This window comes from Elephantulus edwardii, unplaced genomic scaffold, assembly GCF_000299155.1.
Source record: "Elephantulus edwardii isolate Elephantulus edwardi_28Jun2011 unplaced genomic scaffold, EleEdw1.0 scaffold00232, whole genome shotgun sequence".
Lineage (NCBI taxonomy): Eukaryota > Metazoa > Chordata > Mammalia > Macroscelidea > Macroscelididae > Elephantulus > Elephantulus edwardii.
In genome coordinates, this window is record NW_006399982.1 from 3,259,462 (window position 1) to 3,269,828 (window position 10,367).

Here is a 10,367-nt window from a genome sequence, read left to right on the forward strand (position 1 = left end):
ATAAAGTATATAAATTCTTTACTGAACTAGAAAGTGTGGAGAAAGAAATCATTCTTAATCCTTTAGCCAGAAGCAAACTTTTCCCAGAGCAATACATTTACAATACACTTACCGAAAATTATTTTTCAGCTAACTTCATGTATCTATTTATCTCATCTATTAAGAACATTTGGAAAGAAATTCATCTCTTTGTAATGATTTTCTATTAATCTACTTCAATGTTGTTATGTGCCGCCGAGTCTATTACAACTCATAGTGATCCTATGCACAATAGCTCTAAACCCTGCTCTATCCTTAGCCAATCTCACTGTCTTAGACACACTTACCCTCATTACTCCAGCTATTGTGTCAGTCCATCTCATTTGAAGTCTTCCTCTCCTGTGCTGTCCCTCCACCTTTCCAAGCATGATACCCTTGTCCAAAGACTGGTCCCTTCTGGCTACTTGCCCAAAGTATGTGGGTTGAGTCTCAAAACCCTTGCCTCCAAGGTGCAGCTTAGTTTCACCCACTCCAGGACAGACCTGTTTAATTCTCTTGGCAGTCCTTGGTATAGTCAATACTCTTCTCCAGAACCACAACTCTAAAGCATCAATTCTTTTGTCATCCTTGGTCATTCTCCAGCTCTCAGCAAGCAATTGTGAAGACCATGGCCTGGATCAGGAGCACTTTAGTCTCTAGACTGACATCCTTGCTCTGCAACACTCTGGAGAGATCCCTAACAGGTTTTCCTGTTAGCAAAAGTTGAGAATGGAGAAGGATCAATAGTCAGAAAATATGGGCTTGGTGACAGAAACGAGGCTGGATAAAAATGATATAATTTTGTATAGTCAATGATTCATTGCAAATCCCTTTTATAAGGAACAGTGACTATTTACATGGGCCTCTTTGATGGTCTGCACTGAAATCAGACTGACTACATCTGTGGAAAGAATCATTGGAGAAGCTTATTATCAGCTGTGAAATCTAGGCTAGGTGCTGGTTGTTGAACAGTCTTATCAACTACTCATATGCAAGTACATCAATAAATACATAAGGCAATGAAAAGTCAAGCTTAGATTATTTAAACTCATTGAATGTCAAGACTGGAATTAGAGTAATTTTTCAACTCATTCATTTGTAAATGGGGAAAGTGAGACCTACCAGACAGGATAAGATTTGAACCATGTCACGAAGCGAGGCATCCTGCATCCCAAACAGGACTCGTTACTAAATCTTTGTATATCCCATTGCAACTCAAGGCTCTTTTGCCTTCCAGCTTTGGCCATCTCTCTAATTCCTACGCTCTTCTCTTTTTGGGGACCCTTGCTCCACACGGCTGAGGGAGTTCAACCCTAGAGAGGTCAGTTACGTCACTGCCGACTCCTCCCATTGGCCCGGGCGGGTGGAGCGCGGCGACCCGACGTCAGACGTCCAAAGGGGCGGAACCGTAAGAGGCAGGAGGAGGGAAGTAGGACTTAAACATGGCGGCTGCGGTCCTTGGGCTGTCTGCGGTGTTGGCTTGGCCCGGGGCGGCCAGAGTTGGAGGTGGTGGCGTTCGCTGTCCCTAGGGGCTGTCCGGAGCTTTGCGGGAACTGAGCCTGGGCGGCCGGCCGGCGCCAGCACCTTTTGGTTTCTGGGACGGCGGCGGTAGCGGCGTTCAGGTGAGGGGGGCCTCCCTTTGGGGAAGGGGGTGGAAAGGGGTGGAGTTGGGGGAGGGGGCCCGGTATCGGGAGACCGATCTGGTATTGGGAGAGAACTGGAGGAAGAACCCGACTTGATGATCAGCACTGGACATCAGTGACCTGGGGTGGATTGTGGGAGAAGGGTCAGAGTGAGAAGATCAGAGTTGAAGGGGCGGAGGGCAGATGAGATGCGGAAAAGGGAGTTCGGATTAAAGAGACTAATACCCGACTGGAAAATCGGTGCAGTCGACAAAGTCTGGCTAGAGTGAGAGCTTGGTGGGAACTAGGTAAAAGAGATCGGGGAGAGAGACCCAGATTTTAGTAAAAGACAGTGAGGGATGAGGAGTTGAGGTTAGTCTGGGAGCGTGAGAAATTGATTAGTTCTCTCTGTGGCGATTAGGTTAAAGAGTTAAGAGACAAATCTGAGTGGGTGAGCGAGTTTGGGTTTGTTTCTTTTTTAACGTTCTGTCGTCTTCTCTGTTTATGTAGCTTTTTTGTTTTTTGGGTGGAGATTCACTTACATAGTCCACCAGGGCCTCAAAAACATCCTTACATGTCTGGAAGGGCAAACTGCATTTCATCCACTTGACACGCTATCTCGGTGATCTTTGCCCCTTGTGGTGTGGCTACAACTGATTGTCTCTGGACTAGCCTCTGGATATATGTATGGTTGGGGGAAAAATATTTTTTGTTAAAAAGGTAAAAATCTCAGGAATTTTTCCAGTATCTCGCGGTGTTTAGCTAAACCAAACTGGTAATTGACTGTTAAATATGTTTTGTTCTTAATTCACTTGTCAGTGTTTTGTCTCTGTTCTTTATTAATATTTAGAAATTTAGATGGTATGATGGAATTATTTTGAAATTCTTTCATATTTGGTGGTGGGGAAAAGCTCTTTCTGATTCACTTCCCAACCTAGTTAAACTGGAAATTTCTGCATTATCTTACATCAATGAATGTGAAATGTCCAGAGTCTAATAAAAGTATTAACATGATCTGCTTAGCTTTTCTTTAAGTAGAATTTTATAGGTGAAATTTTAATTTTAGTTGGCACTATTCCTTCATTCATTTTGTTACTTTTTCAAGATTTAGTGAATGCCTGCTGTGTTATTACACTAATAATGTGTGTTGTACTTGTGGCAGTGAAAAAAATGAATGTTTTCCCAGAGTTTAGGGAGCATCTTGATCATGACATAACAGGTTGACAAATCATTTATTAACCTGCTGAGACTCGCTGAGGGGAAAAAGTTCTTTTTACAAATGAAAGCAAAAGATGATGATGAAAGTAGACAATTATAAGAAACTTGGTTTCTTTTTCTTTATTTAGGACTCATTACCTCATCTTGATAAAATCAGGAAGGACTTATTTTTCATTTTAATATTGAAGAAGACAGTAACAGCATTAAAAAAATATAGTCTTCTATTTCTCATCAGTGGTTTTTTTATTCAGCTTTTTTTTTTTTTTTATTCAGCTTTCTTTTATGGGACAAATGTCACCTTATTTTGTGTTTTTTTTTTCATCCTTCTCTTGCTAGTAAGGCATTTAAAATGAAGATTTTAGTAGTTTAATCCAGTGATTAAAATTCATCAGTATTTTCAATATTATTATTTGCTCAGGCTGTAGATGTCAGTGTTATACATTTCTTTAATTATAGGTTGAATGTATTGAGTTTTTTTCAAATGTAAATAGTTTTAATTTTAGACTTTTTCCCTATAGGTTACCCTTTCTTCTCAAAAATGAGACATCACCATCAACTAATCATTAATCAGATAGTTCTCTTCAGACCATCTTTCTCAAATAAACTGTTAGAATTTTTTTTAAAAACCCTTCAATTGAAAAGAAGCTCAACCACCGTCTGTATTTAGTTTTCCACACAGTATGAGAATCCTTGCTTGTGAAAATCTGTGTTGTAGTGAGTTTTGTAGGACTGTGCATCTCCTGGGATTAGAATCCACCAGTAGCTTCAGTGGAGAAAGACACCTGTTCCTGTTACAGTTTACAGTCTTTGCAACCCAATGGAAGGCTACATTGAATCAGAAGTGACTTAATAACAGGGAGTTTGAGTTTGTGCATTTTTTTAGTTGCTTATAGAACCTTTTGATATAAAAGAAAGATCATCTAACCTATAGCATGCTGTTTCCTATGATAATAGAAAACAGTTTGAATGTAAGAGTAGTAGTTTCCTGTGAACGGAGAGTTACAGTTCAGGGGTATACTTTTCCGGTGAGGGGGCAGCATGATTTACAAAGGGAAAGGCACTGACCCTCGGCATATTCTAATAAATTTGGCATTGCCAAATACATAATCTCAATTTTAACAGTATAAATAGTCAAGTAGGTTGGTTGTAGCCTGTGTACTTTTTGGTATTAGGGGTCAAAGAGGTTAAAGAACTATATAGTATTTGGTAGAGTTGAGATTTTAACTAAGGGCTGTCCAACTTCATAGTTTTATAAAAGGATAGTTTTAAAGGATTAGAGTTAAAGTAATGCCATTTTAAATTGTTTGTTCTTAGTGGAATATTAATGTAACTGGAATGACAAATGGATCATTAAAGTTTAGTCACTTATGATGTCATCTGTATTCTGGGAGGAAATGAATACCTTATGATTTGGGGAACACATACACTCCTCTGTTCAACTGTGTAAGGACTCACACTTTTATTTCTTTTACATTATGGTGCTAGATTGAACCCAGTTCATTAAGGACCAAAATTTGTATTTCGGTAGTCTACATACATTCTCAGCAGCCTGGATTATTAGTTGCTTAATAGGAGCTGTGTGGCTTGTGAGTAAGGAATTGCGCTGCCACCTCCTAAAAGCAGGTGGTTCAAATCCACCAGCTGTTCTGGGGAGAAAGATGAGCAGTCTCCTTCCTCCCTTGCGATTCACAGCTTCAGAAAGCCCACTAAAGGGGCAGCTCTGAGTCGATTCTGACTTGAAGGCACATAATGGCAGTTGCTTAATATTTACTAGACACTTCAGTGTTTGAGTCACTGATTGGCTGTTGGTAATTGTGAATTCTGTAGTTACTCAGCGAAGAGTCAGCAGTGTATGTTTTGAGTTTTGATTGCTCTACTTCCTTCCCACTCCTTAATACTGTCAGACTATTTAATTTTTTTCCCTCCTAATCTGGTATGTTTATAATGGTATCTGTGGCATTTCCCAAATTGAACATTTTTTGTGTGTATTTATTTGCTCTGAAGTATGTATTCAATTTCTTGGCTTATTTTTTATTTTGGCTTGTTTCTGTTTTTGTCGTCTTTTGCTAAGAAAAGTTATAATTGTAATGAACTGAATTTTTCAATCTTTTCTTTTTATGGTATGTGCTTTTTGTATTTCTCCTGTATGTTCTGTTAATTTTAATAAACAGTGTATCTATAAATGTGGCATCTAAACTGACCTTAGGTTTCAGTATCTGCTTGAGTAAGCATTGGAAAGGCAAGCTGTTTCTTGTTTCTTAGGAATTGCTTTCCTGTCTTTGGAGTTACAAAGCTAGAGGACTTTAAAAGCAGCTTGCATGGTGTGTTATACACAGTTTACACAAATTTTCCACAACTTAGAAGCTAGCAGATTTATGAATGAGCTATAGGTTTTACAAAATGTTAATGTTTTAGACAATGAGAGCCTTTTCTTGTGTGGATGATGTTACTAGATACAGTGCATAGTCAGTCACTCAGTCTAACCTTTTAGTATTCTAAAGTATTTTCAAAAAGATTTTTGCAAGAAGCTGCACTGCAATCTCAGAGGTACACAGTTCAAATCCACCAGATGCTCTGCTGGAGAAGGAGGAACAATCTCCTCCTGTATCAGTCACATCTGATTTGACAGTACACACAAAAAATAATGAAATAAAATAAAATTTTTAAAAAAGATTTTTGATAACCTGATTTTTACTGTGTTTTGAGTTTATTATGAATAGTTGTGAATTTTATTTTTTTAATTGAGATTTTAATCAAAGTTTATACAGAACTTGGATTTCTATTCAATCATTGTTGCACATTTTCCTCCCTGCCCACCCCACTCCCCAGTTCACTTTTTACTTTGGAAAAAAAAATATTCTTTCATTATTGTACAATCCCTCCTCCCACCCACAATCCACTTTACTATGCAGCTTATTCTGGACTGTTGTCATGCAAAATAATCATATATTCCTTTTAAGCGGTTATATTACTCATCTGTTTCAATGTACATTATTTAGCCCCTCTTTTCTTAGTTTACCTCCAACCCCCATGTCAGTCCTGTTTTACAACAGTGGCATTATGCAGTATTTGTCCTTTTGTGACTGAGATATTTAACTCAGCAAAATGTCCTTCAGGACATTTTGTATAATATTTCGTGAGTTCCTTGTTTTTCAGTGCTGCATAGTATTCCATTGTGTGAATATACCACAGCTTCTCTATCCATTCATTTGTTGATGGGCACTTGGGTTGTTTCCAACTCTTTGCTTTTGTGATCAATGCAGCAGTAAACATGGGTGTGCATATATATATCTGTTTGGATGGCAGTTCTGATTTCTTTAGGGTATGTCAACAGTAGTGGAATTGCTAGGTCAAATGGTATTTCTATTTCCAACTTTTTTGAGAAAGCACCATACTGCCTTCTATAAGTGGTTTCACCATTTTATACTCCCACCAACAGTGAATAAGGGTTCTAGTTTCTTCACAGCCTTGCCAGCATTTGTTGTTTGCTGCTCTGTTGAATTTTGCCATTGCTGCTGAGATGAGATGATATCTTACAGTTGTTTTGATTTGCATCTTTCTTAGAGTTAGGGATTTTGAACATTTCTTCATGTGTATGTTTGCCATCTGAATGTCTTTTTTGGTGAAGTTTCTGTTCATATCCTGTGCCCATTTTGTGATTGGGCTGTTTATCTTGTTGTGATGAGTTGTGAATTGGAAAGGATAATGTGGAACACATTTTGAAAGCTGTTTGTTTTTGTCAATTATTCACTTGTACTTAAAGGAATTCCTTCCACTGTTAAACTCTTTTAACTTCTGCTATAAAAATCTTGGCAGCATTTTATTTTTTCTGTGTATATTTAAAGCGTTTTAGTTTCTTAGTATTAACTGTGAGTTGGTTCCATCGCCATGACAGTGAGTGAGTGATTTTGACTTTGTGATGGTAATGTTAGTTGTGGTGGAGTTGACTATGACACATAGTGATGTTGTGAACAACAGATATGAACCTTGTCCTATTCTGTACCATCCTTACACTGTCTGATACACTTGGGTCCATTGTTACAGTCACTGTGTCAGTCTGTCCTGTTAGGGGTCTTTCTCTGATCCTTCACCTTTATCCAGTATGATGCCCTTTTCTAAGGACTGGCCCCTCTGTACAGTGCTCTAAGTATGAGACAAACTTAAACATGGTTCTTGCCACTGAGGAGTACTGTGGTTACACTGTTTCCATGACAGACTTAGTTTATTCTTTTGGTAGTTCATGAGATATTGAGTACTCTTCTGCAGTGCCACAACTCAAAGGCATTGATTCTTCTTCAGTCATCCTTATAGCAAGTAATTGAAAATATTTTGGCTTGGATCAGGCACACCTTAGTCTTTAAACTGTAGTTATTACTGTTAACACTTGGGAGAGATCCTTGATAGGAGATTTTTCATAATGTAGCATATCTTTTGATCTCTTGACTACTGTTAACAATGAGTTTTGATTGTGGATCCTGTTGTTAGGTGCCTTCAAGTGGCACATGTTGCTATTGTTGTTATTTGCTGTCCATTTGCCTGCAACCCATAGTAACCCTATGTACAGCAGCTCAGGACCCTGCCCTGAGTCAGTCTCACTAATTCCAACACACCAACACCCATTGTTACTGTATCAGTCCATCTCATCCGGGGTCGTCGTCTCCTGCTCTGTCCCTCCACCTTTCTAAGCGTGATGTCCTCCTCCAAGGGCTAGTCTCTTCTGGCCATATGCCCAAAGTAGATGAACCTGAGCTTCAAAGTCTTAGCCTCTAAGGAGAAACTTGGTTTTACCCTCTTCAAGACAGACCCATTTGTTTTCTTGGCTGTCCATGGTATGTTCAAGACTCTTCTTTAGCACCACAGTTCGAAGGCATCGATGATTCTTCTGTCATCCTTAGTCTTTGTGCAGCTGTCTGATGCATAACAAGTAATTGGGAAGGCCATGTCCAGGGTCAGGCTCACCTTAGTCTCTATACTGTCATTGACCCTCTAAACAACAGATCTGAGCCCTGTCCTATCCAGTGCCACCCTCACAATCTCTAACATACTTGAGTCCATTACTGTAGTCACTCTGTCAGTCCATCTAGTTGAGGGTCTTCCTCACTTTCACTGTCCTTCCCTCCTTCCCAAGCATATGTCCCACTCCAATCTCCTAGCAAATTGCCCAAAATATGTAAGATGAAGCTTTATCATCTTTGCCTCCAAGGAGTACTCTGGCTTTCCCTTCTCTACAACATCTGTTTCTTCTTTGTAAAATGAAGTAATTGACAACTTCAATCTTTTCTCCAGCTATAATCATCTTACCTATTGGTCCATTGATGAAGAGTTGGTTTTTTTTAAATTATTATTAAATTTTATTAGTTTTAATGAACATTTACAGAGATTTTGGGTTCTCATTCATTCATTGTTGCATTGTTTTCTCTACCCTCCTCCCCAGTTCGTTCTTCTTCCCCCCCCCGCCCGGAATGTCTGTTTTAATTGTCCAGTTGCCACAGTGCTTGTCAAAGCCAGTTCTGATTAATCTCCTTTGTCAGTGTGTCCTTTGCCATTCCCTATCACTCCTCCCTGAGAGAAACTTCACCCTGATTCATAAGGAGTTTTGTTTTCTTGATATTGAGACTTTCACTTTAGGAATTGTTTTTCTAAAGAGTTGGAGTTTTTATTCTTTGCAAGAATTACACTGAAATAGAAAACATTTGCTAGAGTCTAAATATACTGCAAATAATGAATTGTTGGAAGCTCTTGTGGCTTAGTGGATAGGGAGTTGTGTTGCCAATCCAAAGGTAGGAGATTTGAATCCACCTTGGGATGGAGAAGGATGGACGGTCTCCTTCCATGCAATTTACAGCCTCAGAAGACTCACTGAAGGATCTTGTATGAGTTAGTTCCAACTCCATGGCACCTGACAATTACATCAGCTCTATTGGGTAAATAGAAGTAAAGGTAGAAATTTGAATACCAGACTAGTTCTTTAGCTTATTCCCAGCTCTCCTTTAATAACTCATTGGAAACTTTGTGGTTAAATCATCATGCTTGTCCTCTGTTGCATCTCATCGTCACCTTGATCCCAACCTGGTGTTCTCTTCTCAATTTTTTCTTTATTGATAATAATGGGACTTAATCCTTATATTTTCACGTTTTCCTGTAATTTAAGAGCATACATGTTTCATCTTACAGTTTGGTGAGAGTGGATGTGAAAAATAAATCTTTAGTTTCCTTCTTTTAGTTGGTCCTTATTCCCACATTCCTTCATAAGAAGTGATTACCTTTCATGGGGGCAAAATTCATATTAAAATGCCAGCTGTATTATATGGAACAGACATTTTGGGTAGCTTGTGAATTCTAAAACTTGGAATTTTTTTTTTCTAGACAGAATTTTCCTCTCTCAAGAATTTATTGTATTTCTAAGTGACACTAATGAAAGAAAACCCTAAAACTTTTTTTTAAAAGAATGAAATCACTTGGGGCCTTAAATTATTTATATCTTATTTAATGTACTTTCCGGAATGGGAAATTCCAACTGGTAATTTAATAAACTCTTAACTTTATCCTGGCATTGAGTTCTTTTTACTAAAAAAATTTATATTTCATTTATCTGGAATATATTCGAGACAAAGTTCTCTTCCATATGCAGAATTTAAAGATAATTAAAGATTACCTTTTGGAGAACCCATGTTAAACAAAACTGTAGATTGTTAAATGAGATTCTTTCATAAATGCACTGTCCATAAAGCAGTTCAGTTATAACTGTTCAAGAGGGCTTATTGCAAATGTTTTAATGTTCCTGTGCTTGTTTGAGTAGTTGGGTCTTATAAAGCTTTGAACGTTTTCATTTATAAAATGAGTATAGTAATTGTGGCATTAGCCTAAAAGTTGACTTTTTTTAAGCCATTAGTTAAACCCTTCTGGTCTCCTACTACCTTAACTGCAAACACATGGTCTTGCAAATCAGCCTTAGTTGTGGGACTAGGATAAGAGTAAGAGTGCTTCTCACACTGAGCAGCACGACTTGAGGTGAACAAGGCTTATAGTGGCAAAACCCTGGTGGAGAGAGACTGTAGCATTGTTGTAGAGAAACTGTGGCAATGTTTGAGCTGAGGCTTCTTACATTTGTTGCCACAGTTAAAGGTTTGACTGTACTTTCTGGATTTCTGAAGGAGAAGCTGACTTAAAACTGCTATGAGTTAAACCTTGATGGATGATTTGGATTTGACTGCTGAACTGAAGCCAGATCCTGGACTGATTGAAGAATTGTGCTTTGGAACTGTTGGACTAAAGCTTGGACATGTGTTGTGAGATATTCTTTGCCTCTTCCCTCAACTTCCCTGATAAACTCTGTTCTCAGTACCACATCGATGAGTTGTTGTTATGTGCCATCGAGTCATTTGCGACTCATAGCGACCCTATGTACAAGAGCCCTAAACGCCATTCTATCCTGTGCCAACCTTGCTGTCTCAAACACATTCATTCCCACCACTCCACTCACAGAATCGATCCATCTCATTGAGGGTC

The 10,367-nt window shown here is 38.6% G+C and overlaps 1 protein-coding gene across 1 annotated transcript in view; it reads left to right on the plus strand.

The window, feature by feature from the left end:
* Positions 1 to 1,449: 1,449 nt before the first annotated feature.
* The window catches only part of UBAP1 (ubiquitin associated protein 1), a gene marked incomplete at its 3' end in the record, with an annotated part of 68,818 nt that continues 59,900 nt past the window's right edge, over positions 1,450 to 10,367 (plus strand). The window contains exon 1 of the mRNA XM_006898505.1: positions 1,450 to 1,640. The remainder of the gene's footprint in view (positions 1,641 to 10,367) is intronic.